Here is a 10,634-nt window from a genome sequence, read left to right as displayed (position 1 = left end):
CAATAATGGATAATCAAGGGGCCACAGGGAGGGGGAACTAAAGACAATCACTATCACTAAGGAAATATTACTTGGTAAAATAATGGGACTAAAAGATGACAAGCCCCTGGACCAGATGGCCTGCAGCCCAGGGTCTTAAAAGAAGTGGCTGCAGAGATAGTGGATGCATTGGTTGCAATATACCAAAATTCCCTGGACTCTGGAGAGGTCCCAGCAGATTGGAAAACTGCAAATGTAACACCCCTATTTAAGAAAGGAGGGAGACAGAAAGCAGGAAACTATAGACCAGTTAGCCGAACATCTGTCGTTGGGAAAATGCAGGAGTCCTTCATTAAGGAAGCAGTAACAGGGCATTTGGAAAATCATAATGCAGTCAAGCAGAGTCAGCATGGTTTTATGAAAGGGAAATCATGTTTAACAAACTTGCTGGAGTTCTTTGAGGAGGTAACGGGCAGGGTGGACAAGGGTGAACCAGTGGATGTGGTGTATTTGGATTTCCAGAAAGCATTCGATAAGGTGCCACATAAAAGGTTACTGCATAAGATAAGAGCTCACGGAATTGGGGGTAATATATTAGCATGGATAGAGAATTGGCTAACTAACAGAAAGCAGAGAGTCGGGATAAATGGGTCATTTTCCGGTTGGCAAACGGTAACTAGTGGGGTGCCACAGGGATCGGTGCTGGGGCCTCAACTATTTACAATCTACATTAATGACTTGAATGAAGGGACCGAGTGTAATGTAGCCAAGTTTGCAGATGATACAAAGATGGGTGGGAAAACAAGTTGTGCAGAGGACTCAAAGAACCTGCAAAGGGATATAGACAGGCTAAGTGAGTGGGCAAACATTTGGCAGATGGAGTATAATGTGGGAAAGTGTGAGGTTATACACATTGGCAGGAAAAATAACAAAGCAAATTATTATTTAAATGGAGAGACATTACAAAATGCTACAGTTCAGAGGGACCTGGGTGTCCTTGTGCATGAAACACAAAAAGTTAGCATGCAGCTACAGAAAGTAATCAAAAAAGGCAAATGGAATGCTGGCCTTTATTTCAAAGGGGTTGGAGTATAAAAGCAGGGAAGTTCTGCTACAACTGTACAGGGTATTGATGAGACCACGCCTTGAGTACTGCATACAGTTTTTGTCTCCTTATTTAAGGATATACTTGCATTGGAGGCAGTTCAGAGACGATTCACTAGGTTAGTTCCAGAGATGAGGGGGTTGACTGATGAGGAAAGGTTGAGCAGGCTGGGCCTATACTCCTTGGAATTTAGAAGAATGTGAGGTGATCTTATTGGAAAATATGAGATACTGAGGGGGCCGACAAAGTAGATGCAGAGAGGGTGTTTCCCCTCATGGAGAAATCTAGAACGCGGGGGCACAGTTTTAGGATAAAAGGTCGCCCTTTTAGAACTGAGATGAGGAGGAAGTTCTTCTCTCAGAGGGTCGTAAATCTGTGGAATTCTCTGCCCCAGCGAGCCGTGGAGGCTGGGTCATTAAATACATTTAAGGTGGAGATAGATACATTTTTGCAAGATAAGGGAGTGAAGGGTTATGGGGAGCGGGTGGGAAGTGGCTTTGAGCCCAAGATCAGCCATGATCTTATTGAATGGCAGAGCAGGCTCGAGGGGCCAAGTGGGCTATTCCTGCTCCTATTTTTTATGTTTAAAATCTAAAGACTACTGCTTGCAGGACACGATGGCTCATATAGAGGAAGCCTGAGGAAATAGAAACCTTCGACTGCATTTGACATCATTAGGAATCCACAAAGTAGGGGAGGATAAGGTAGAGGCCTCCCCCAAGGTCAAAACCAGTACCGTCATAATCTGGTTTTGGTTAGTCCACCTGCTCACTCACACTCAATGACACGTAATATATTGCAATGCAAGCACTCTTTAAAGATGCTTCTGGGAGTCAACATTGACAAATGTTCCTCTTCTGTTTTGTAGGTCCAGAAGAACAGAGCACTGCCAGTATCCCTAAGCTATCCAGAACCTCACAGCATGCAGCATCACTCCCACAAACACTGGCAAGCACCGCACAGCTGCACACACCCCGAAGGATATAGATGATGAGCTTGAGGAGAAACATCGGGTGAGTCACAGTGCACGGGCCAGGAAGAGCAAGTGGTATTGGCAGATGAGGAGCAAACAGATGATGCCTGAAGGTTCCTTCCTTAGTTGCAAGGCCTAGTGATTCTGACCTTATAGAATTTGCTTATAAAAGGTGATTCCTGTCTGAGCAGGATTATCTGCAGGAGTCACTTGAGTCCATGTAAAATACCTTGCAAAGTCGGATTTGGAGAGTGAACAAGTCTGCTAGCAACATCTGTGCATTAGAGGATGAATGGTTGTCTGCACTGCATGCTCTACTATGGAGCACGTTTGGAATGCCAGGGAAATCTGTAGCACAGTGCCCCGTGGCACAGGTCCTGAGCCCAGTTGGAGTATCTCTTATGAATGCCCAGACTGTTGCTATAGAGGCCTTGGGCTCCAATAAAAAAAAAGAGGCTTGCTTGTCCAGCTCCAGCATACTGGGGATCAGATTGAGGTAGGAATTCAGAGAGCTTATTTCTACTTCCATGCAGATCAGTGGACATTCTTGCAGAGTGACCAGCAGCAGGATTATGGCTGGAGTAGGCACAGAAGAGTTTGTGGATTCTGATGCCCATTCAGGATTCCTGTTCTAGTGGCAGTGTCAGTGTCAGAAAGTGGTAAAGACCAGCCAATCCCACAGCAGCAGGGAATGTGGCTGAATCAGTTGCAGGGACATATCTGGAACCAGATAGAGGGCCACCTAAATCCCAACCAGCTCCCTGCAGCCAGCCAGCACACTTACTCAAGAGGAATCATTTAGAAGAATTCACCATTTAGGGATTAAATAATGTGTAAAACACAGCACGAAGGAGAAGCACCTTGGTAAAACTCAATGGTAAGACTCGCAGATAACTCAAAGTAAGGTAATAATTTGGGTGCACCGTACTTGAGCTTAGTCCAGAGAGTTTGTTTCTGATTATGTACAGTGAGATAGCAACACAGCAAACAATGGCCATTGATGGTAGTGCAGGGAATAGAATTGCAAAAGGTGCTTTCAGCCACTTTCTTGAATCCTTGGACAGTAGAGTTCTTTAAAGGAGAAACTCAAACATTTAGCTGAATGGATCTTGGATAAGCATCTGATTCCAGACTACCCTGTTGTTTCTACAACTACACGCACTTGGTCAGTGTTCTGCCCTAGGCTTGATTCTAAATTGGCCTCCTCCTCCATGTTTAGGGTCTTTTTGTACAGCAAAATTCTAGTGCATGCAACAGGCAATGATCTTGGAGACCCTGGGGCACCATAACATAATGCAGGTATATCCATGTTAAAGCCATCGGGCCACATGCAGCCCATGAACCCTGTAAATCCGGCCCTCGAAACCCAGACAACTCAACTGTATTTGCGTTTACAGTTTTTTTATTTTAAGACTGTGGGCCTGGCGGTCTGGAAAGGAATGTATTTAGCATTATTGTTCCCTCAGCTTGTAGATACATTGGGTAGCATATCGGCAGGTGTGGCCCTCTGGTGACATCCCAGGCAATCCTTCCCTGCCTCTACTAAATCAAGTGACAATGGAGCACTGAAAGCAATCCTCAAAGCTGCCTGTCTGCCTGTAAAAACTGACTAGCATTTCTGCACTTAGTTTCTGACTGTTGACTTGCCAAAGCCGGTCTGAATTCGAACACATATTTGATATGTGCAAAATTAGCACATTAAACGTGCGATGCATGAAGACGGCAATTTTGTGGGCACCCTATAATTCCCCAATTTGCCTGTCAGGTAATGCTAAATGAACTGCTTGCTTAAAAGCACTGCAATAATTTTATGACAGATGACCAGTGGGCAGAAAGTGAGTGAACGTCAGAAGCCCTGGAATTGTTAGCCGGTATCTTAGCTTGCCATCGGCGTAATGCTTTATACTGGCAGAAATTTCTAGGTTCTGATCTCTAAATCTTGGTGTATACGTAATTACCAATGAAATAATAATCAAATCTCAGCTACCAAGAAGAATTACACATGTTAGAATAATCTGTTCCATGCTGAAAGGAAAATGAACCGACCCCATTTAGGTTACTGACTTCCAGTAGACATTTCAGTCTAGACTTTCCAGCCAGTGTTATTGTCACCCCAGGATTACCGCCAGTATTAAAGTAACACTAATCGGAACATCCGGCTTTACCTGCTGCAAATAAACTGCACTGTGCATGCAGGAGGTCATGCAGGGGTCTGGACTTGATCACATGAAGTCTGGTTATGTTTATCACATAGGAGTTTGCATCAGTTCAATTAGTTCATACCTGTAACTTACTTGGCTCCAATTTGTGCTGTTACTCAACCTTGAAAGAGTTCTTCCTACTGTAGTAATGCAATTTTCTCATGTCCCACAGCAGCTGTCCAATGTCCCATTAAAGTCAGTACTCCCACCCACTGGGTAACATGTGAAACCTGCCCAGTTCATTTCATGCAAGACCCTTACAGCAGCAGAAAAAGGGAATTTTGATCTTACACAATCGAGTCTGGAATCCAACCCAAAGGGGGTCACTTGAACCTAATCCGCTCGGTGGGAAATTGACAGGATCAGATCAGCTGCCCGCTTTACGCTGAAGTCAATAGGAAGTAAAATTGGGCAGAATATAAAACGGGTGGCCATTTTGATCCCATGAATCTCTCACTGGGCGAGTTAGATTAGAATTACCCAAGCCTTAGAAATGAAAGAACAGTGTATTAACTCACCCTATCATTAACTTCTAGATCAACAATAAAAGATAAAACCTAAAGTTACTTCCTCCAGGAAGATAGACAGTTATATAACCTTAAAAGCAGATGCTGGAAATATGAAATAAAAACAGAAAATGCTGGAAATACTCAGCAGGTAAGGCAGCATCTGTGGAGAGAGAAACAGAGTTAAGGGGCTGGACTTTACCAATCTCGGCAGGTCCGCGGGGGGTGACATCGGTGGCGGGTCCCGGCCTTGCTGCTGGCTCCAGCCCGCTGTGTAGAATGATTTTTCCCTGATTGGACTTGTAAAGCCCGCTCAGCACGTTTCCCGGCCAACTGAAGGAAGCAGGTCTGGTGAGTTGCAGTTAATGGTGAGACATAACGGTACCCCCCGCAATGCTGGTGAGTGTGAAAGGAGGGGCTTGGGCATTGTAGGGATGCTTTACGGTGTTGGTGTGGGGTGATGCCAACCTGTAGCATCATGTGACAGCCAGGGTGTGCAGTGTCAAGTGAAGTTAATCTGGACATGGTGAGTCCATCCCTGGCGTCCCAGGCAGCAATGTGGTTGGGTGTTGATTCCCTCTGTCCTGTGTAGCATCAGTTGATTGCGGAGAAGGTTGGTGTTGTTGTTGGTGCTGCTGGTGTACCTGATACTGCTGGTGTTGGGGCTGATCGTGGTGGGATTCTGAGGACCAAGGTGTGATAGTTTTCAGGGCACTGATGCTGATGGAATAGATGGCAGGTGAAGTAGAGATGACAGAAGCGATCTGTCAATGGTGGGAGAGGTAATGAGGTCAGACTGGATGGAGACTTGTGTAAAGACTTGCAGCATTATTAATCTGTAGTGGGAATGCAGTTTAGAGAAACCAGTGCCTAAGGGAACATGTTGCAATCAGCTGGGACCTTTGACTTGACATTTGAAGCTGTCAACTCATCAGCTGAAACAATGGCAGATGACCTCCTGCCTCAGCTTCATAGACGAGGTCTAGGCACAGTGGGAAACCGGTGGGTGACCTGTCAAAATAAAAAAGCTGGGAAAAAAGCATTGTTAAGTGGCTGTAAACTAGTCACTAATGATTTCAATTGCCTCCCCCGCCGCTGCGTGTCGGGTCTACGCAGCACTAGCAGGCCCAACATTTGGGAAAGGCACGTGGCAGCGGGTTCCAGACCCGCTGTCAAAAAAAAACATTTACCCACTCGACCCGCCACCAATCGCGCCCGCTGACCCCTCGAAAAATTCTGCCCAATGTGTCAGATCGATGATCTTTTGGCAGGACTGGAAAAAGTTAGAGATGTAATAGATTTTAAGCATGTACAGAGGCAGGTAAATGGGAAGGGAGGAAAGAACAAAAGGGAACGCCTGTGATAGGGTGGAAGGTCGGAGAGATTAAATGACAAAAGTAATATAATCTTGTCTATAGAGATATTCTGAGCCACATAGATGTACAGAAGACCTTAAGCAAGCTGCCTTGCAGATAAATTGTAAAAGAATCACTGGTGTTGTAAATCCACATATTTAGAACCCACCCAAAGCATTAACCTATCTTTTCTCTTTACAGATGCTGACTGACCTGCTATGTATTTGTCACATTTTCTATTTTTATCTGTAAACTTGGCTCATAACCCACAAATAATAGTCATGAATCTTACCATTCATGTAGAAATGACTCATGAGGTAACACTGGGCAGCCAGCTGGTGGCGCCGTCCAAGGAAAGTATAAATGCTCGGGCGTGGACCCAGCTTGCTCAGGACGTTTTTGTAACCAGGAACTAGTGATGTAACTAGAACTCATGGTTGTGAAACAGTTGATTAAAGCCTTGTTTTATACTCAAACCATGTGCTTAGTAGTTTTCTTACATCAAATACCAAGATCCTTCATAACTCCGTTTTTTAACTAAAGTGCCCTTGGTCACAATTATCAATGACATAAGACCCTATATCCTAGAAATTAATATTAATCCCAGCAGTAATTGGAAGAAAAGCAGCTGCAAATCTCAGGAGTGCAGTTTAGTGCATATTTCCTGATTGCTAACTGCTACGATTCACCTTGTTAGTAATAATGGGGGTCAGATTCTATGCACTAAAGCGGAGGGGTCCAATTAAGAGCCAGTTAAATCACTGCATATGGGCCGCGATTTTACAAATGGGCGCGGGTTGGGAGTGGGTCAGGTGGTTTCCAGCTTCCAGTCCCGCCCCCAACTGCATCCGGCCCACGGATGCGAGTTTACGTTGATTGACCTTGTTAAACCCACCCTGCGGGCTTGCCGGCCAGTTAAAAGGAAGCCAGTCAGATGACGTCATTTGATGACGCATCATCTGCCAGTTTTCTTAAAGGGACCACGCACAATTGTCAATCAATGAGCCAGCAGCACTAAAAGCAGCCCTTTCCAAGACACCATGACATGCAATTCAAATAGGACAAATCAGCAAGTAATAAATATAAGCAGAAATAGAAATAAAGTTTGGAATAGCTTACCAACAGAGGTTGAAGAAGTAACTTGCATAGATCTGCTCAAGGTCAAATTCTACAAGTATCTTCAAGAGAAAAACATTATTGGTTATAACTGGTAGGACAGCAGGAAGGTAGACTAGATGGACCTACCAGCCTGGATTTTCCACCTTTCCTCTGCCAAATATTTTCAGAACTGGGTCGGGAAACGTGTTGTGGACCCATTTTGTCAGGTCTTCGCTGTTTTTACAGTTATGAAATTTCCCAGCAGAAGTGGCAGGTAACATACAATATATTCACCCATATTCGGGCAGGCATGTTGTAATAGTATGCAAGTAAGGGAAATACATCATCCAATTACTTTTCTGTCATTTGTACCATAACAACGCTGAGTGCAAGAAACACTGGTGGCCAGCATTACTTTAGGAGGCAGAGGGGCTTTTTAAAATTGCGTATGTTTAAGAGTTGGTTTAACAATTTTCATATTTTTTTTCGATCTTCACTTGTCCACACAGAGGCATATTGCAGCCAACCTCTGCGGTGCCCGCCTAAACATTCATAGGACCTGTGGAAAACTGGTCAGGGTTGAGGCAAATCCTTGCAGCAAGTGGAAGTCCTGCCACAAAGGATGCGGCAGCAGAAAATCCAGGCCATGGTTTCTTCTAGCCTTGAGATTTTCTATGGGAGCTTCTATGATTTGCCTGCTCTTTGTGGGCTTAATTGCCAGGGCTCACAGCCTGTACGGGGCTCCTGAATCATGGTTTGAATGATGCAGATAATGTTTGTAGGAAAACCAGAATAGATTTAATTATCCATAACTGAAAATACCAAAGTGTTACGTTGATGAGACAAGAAGCAGGTATTAAGAAGATTTTATTTTAACAAAAATAGATGGCGTGCACCAAATGCACAGTTAAGTAATTCAGTTAAGGACAACAACATATTTCAGTAGAACTGGACCTTATTTGGCTACAGAAATGATTTGTTCAGCATTAATCAGGTCAGACCCATCACATTTTTGCTCTATTTTCAGTTCTAATATATTGCATCACTTTATTTACGTATGTATGGAACACAGTACTGCAATGATCACATTCTGCAAATTATACTGTTGCAGTTTTATTTTACACCCTCTTTTTCTACCTCACAAAGTACTAAAACATGTTTGTGAAAATAATATAATCATTTTACTGTCTCTACAAACAAAAATGTAAAGCCCTCAAAAAGTTTTATTTTGTTTCCTTTCGTGGGGTAGCAAAATCTGATGCAGAAGTTACAATTCTTACAGTAGGTTTTTTTTAAAAGCCCTCTAAGTGTGTAGGTACCTGAGAGTGACCGCTAGGCTATTGCATATAAAGTATATGAACAGAGGGGGTTGACCTATATACAGATGTGAGGTAGAAGCTGTATTTTACAAAGCATTTATTATATTTTGTGGAACAAAAAAAGTTACACTTGAAAAGAAAAAATTTGCATTTATATAGTGCCTTATCAAGTCATCAAAACATCTCAAAGCATTTCACACAATTAATTACTTTTAGAGTGCAGTGACTGATGTCCTGGAGGTGAATGATTGTAATAGATTTATTAGATGCCGAAGTAAAAATTAAAAGTCAATAAATTTTTCTTGGAAAGATATATTACATCTAAATCTTTCCTACTTTTAATCCAATTAACTAAACTTATGACATTCAATATTTTTATTTACAATTCCTAAATTATCCATTGAATTACCAAAATAGGTTTTACCATAAAGCTAGCGCTAATTTATCATTGATACAGAATAATCCTAGTATATTAATGCTTAACTACATTAAACCCATTATTATTTTTCCATCATTTCAGTTTTCTGCTACTTTTCTTTTGTATGCATATTCATTAATATTCTTAATACTCTGAGCAGTTATGTGTATAATTTAAGCACATAAGCAAGTGGTGACAGTTTTAGGCATTGTCAGTTCTCATGGAGGGGAGGAATTATTTGTAAATGCAAGAGGTTACAGTTTAGCTCAAGAGATTCACCCCCTGCTAATATTGTCCATACTGCTTCTCATCTTTATTTAAAATAAGCGAGGCAATAAACTGCATTAATTAGGTATAAGTATTTCAAATATAACTTGTCCATGATGAAGTTTTTTTTTTAGAAAGCAATAAGCCTATTGCATATTCTAGACGTGTGTATGGAATGGATTATAAATGTGGCACAATGCAAGCACTTCATAAACCCCCTATAATAACCATACATATTAAGATGCATTATTAAAATGTATAAAGCATCCTACAGAGGTGTAGTTTAATAAAAATCAGAGCAGTATTTAAACTATAGCAGTGGAAGAAAATTGTATTGCATACTGCATTTTTCTGAAATGATTGGTTGTGCAATATATATTTTTAATTATATATGCATTTTCTAGCTTTCAGATATGGGAAACCATTAGCTTTGTAATTTTGTGAAGTATAAAATCAGTCACCTTGCTTTTGAATACAATCGTAAAAAGGTATCACTAATAGTATAATCACAGTTCATGGCAGGATCTTATATTTAATTATCCCTATAAACCTTAGCTTTAACAGCCGTCAAGCCCAGAAGATCCTAGGTTTGATCTCAATCTAAATTGAGTTGGCTGGTCTCTGACGGGGCAAGATAGCACTACTAAAATTAGCCTCAGCACCTCTGGGTTCGGGAGGGGAAAATCGGCCATGGTTTCCATTTCTGATCACTATCCAACTGAGTAAAACTACAGCTATCATTTTACAGTGCTGCTTAACCATTCAGAATCTTTCTTTAGGCCTACCCAATACCTAACTTAATGTTCTGCAACCTCACCTCGCAACCCCCGCCCCCACCCCCCGCATCCCCAAGAAATTCACAACTCGAATGTCTAAGCCACCATGCACAGAATCTTATTGCCTCTAAATATCTGTAAGAAATTTTCCTTAGACTCAGCCTCCATTTCCCACAAAGCCAATGAAAATATAATACATTCATGCTGCAACTGTCATTGCACCACTTGATCGATGTTAGATTCATTTAGAAAGTTGATAAAATGATACAACTACAGAACAATTTTATTCAAAATTACAGATTTGTTCCTGTTACCACAGTAACAATGATCATGTGAGCACCTGAACTCTCATGTTTCTTCTCTGCCTCTTCTGTCACTGGTAGAAGGTATGATTGATAGAAGATTTGAGCAATCTGTACAAAGACAAGGCGTTCATTTTTCAGCGATGCAGTGCAATTTAATCTTTACTATTCCACACTGTGCAGATAACCAATGCTGTGAACAAATTATTATACCAGTTCTTTTTTGAACAGATCAGATGAAAACTGAATAATTGATACTTTCAAAAATTAAAATGTTATAGTTCGGATTTAGATACCAAAGTGCTGAATTGGCAAAAAATTATAGATTGGAATTT

The 10,634-nt window shown here is 41.8% G+C and overlaps 1 protein-coding gene across 3 annotated transcripts in view; it reads right to left on the bottom strand.

The window, feature by feature from the left end:
- Window positions 1–8,067: 8,067 nt before the first annotated feature.
- The window catches only part of impg2a (interphotoreceptor matrix proteoglycan 2a), a 152,445-nt gene continuing 149,878 nt past the window's right edge, over window positions 8,068–10,634 (bottom strand). For all 3 annotated transcript variants that reach the window (XM_086006950.1, XM_086006951.1, XM_086006949.1), the window contains one exon: window positions 8,068–10,410. The gene's annotated coding sequence lies outside the window, so the exon portion shown is untranslated. The remainder of the gene's footprint in view (window positions 10,411–10,634) is intronic.

Source organism: Somniosus microcephalus, chromosome 14, assembly GCF_052327205.1.
Source record: "Somniosus microcephalus isolate GS21.2 chromosome 14, FLI_Smic_1.0, whole genome shotgun sequence".
Classification (NCBI taxonomy): domain Eukaryota; kingdom Metazoa; phylum Chordata; class Chondrichthyes; order Squaliformes; family Somniosidae; genus Somniosus; species Somniosus microcephalus.
Note: the sequence above shows the minus strand (reverse complement) of the source record. Positions and strands in the feature narration are given on the sequence as shown.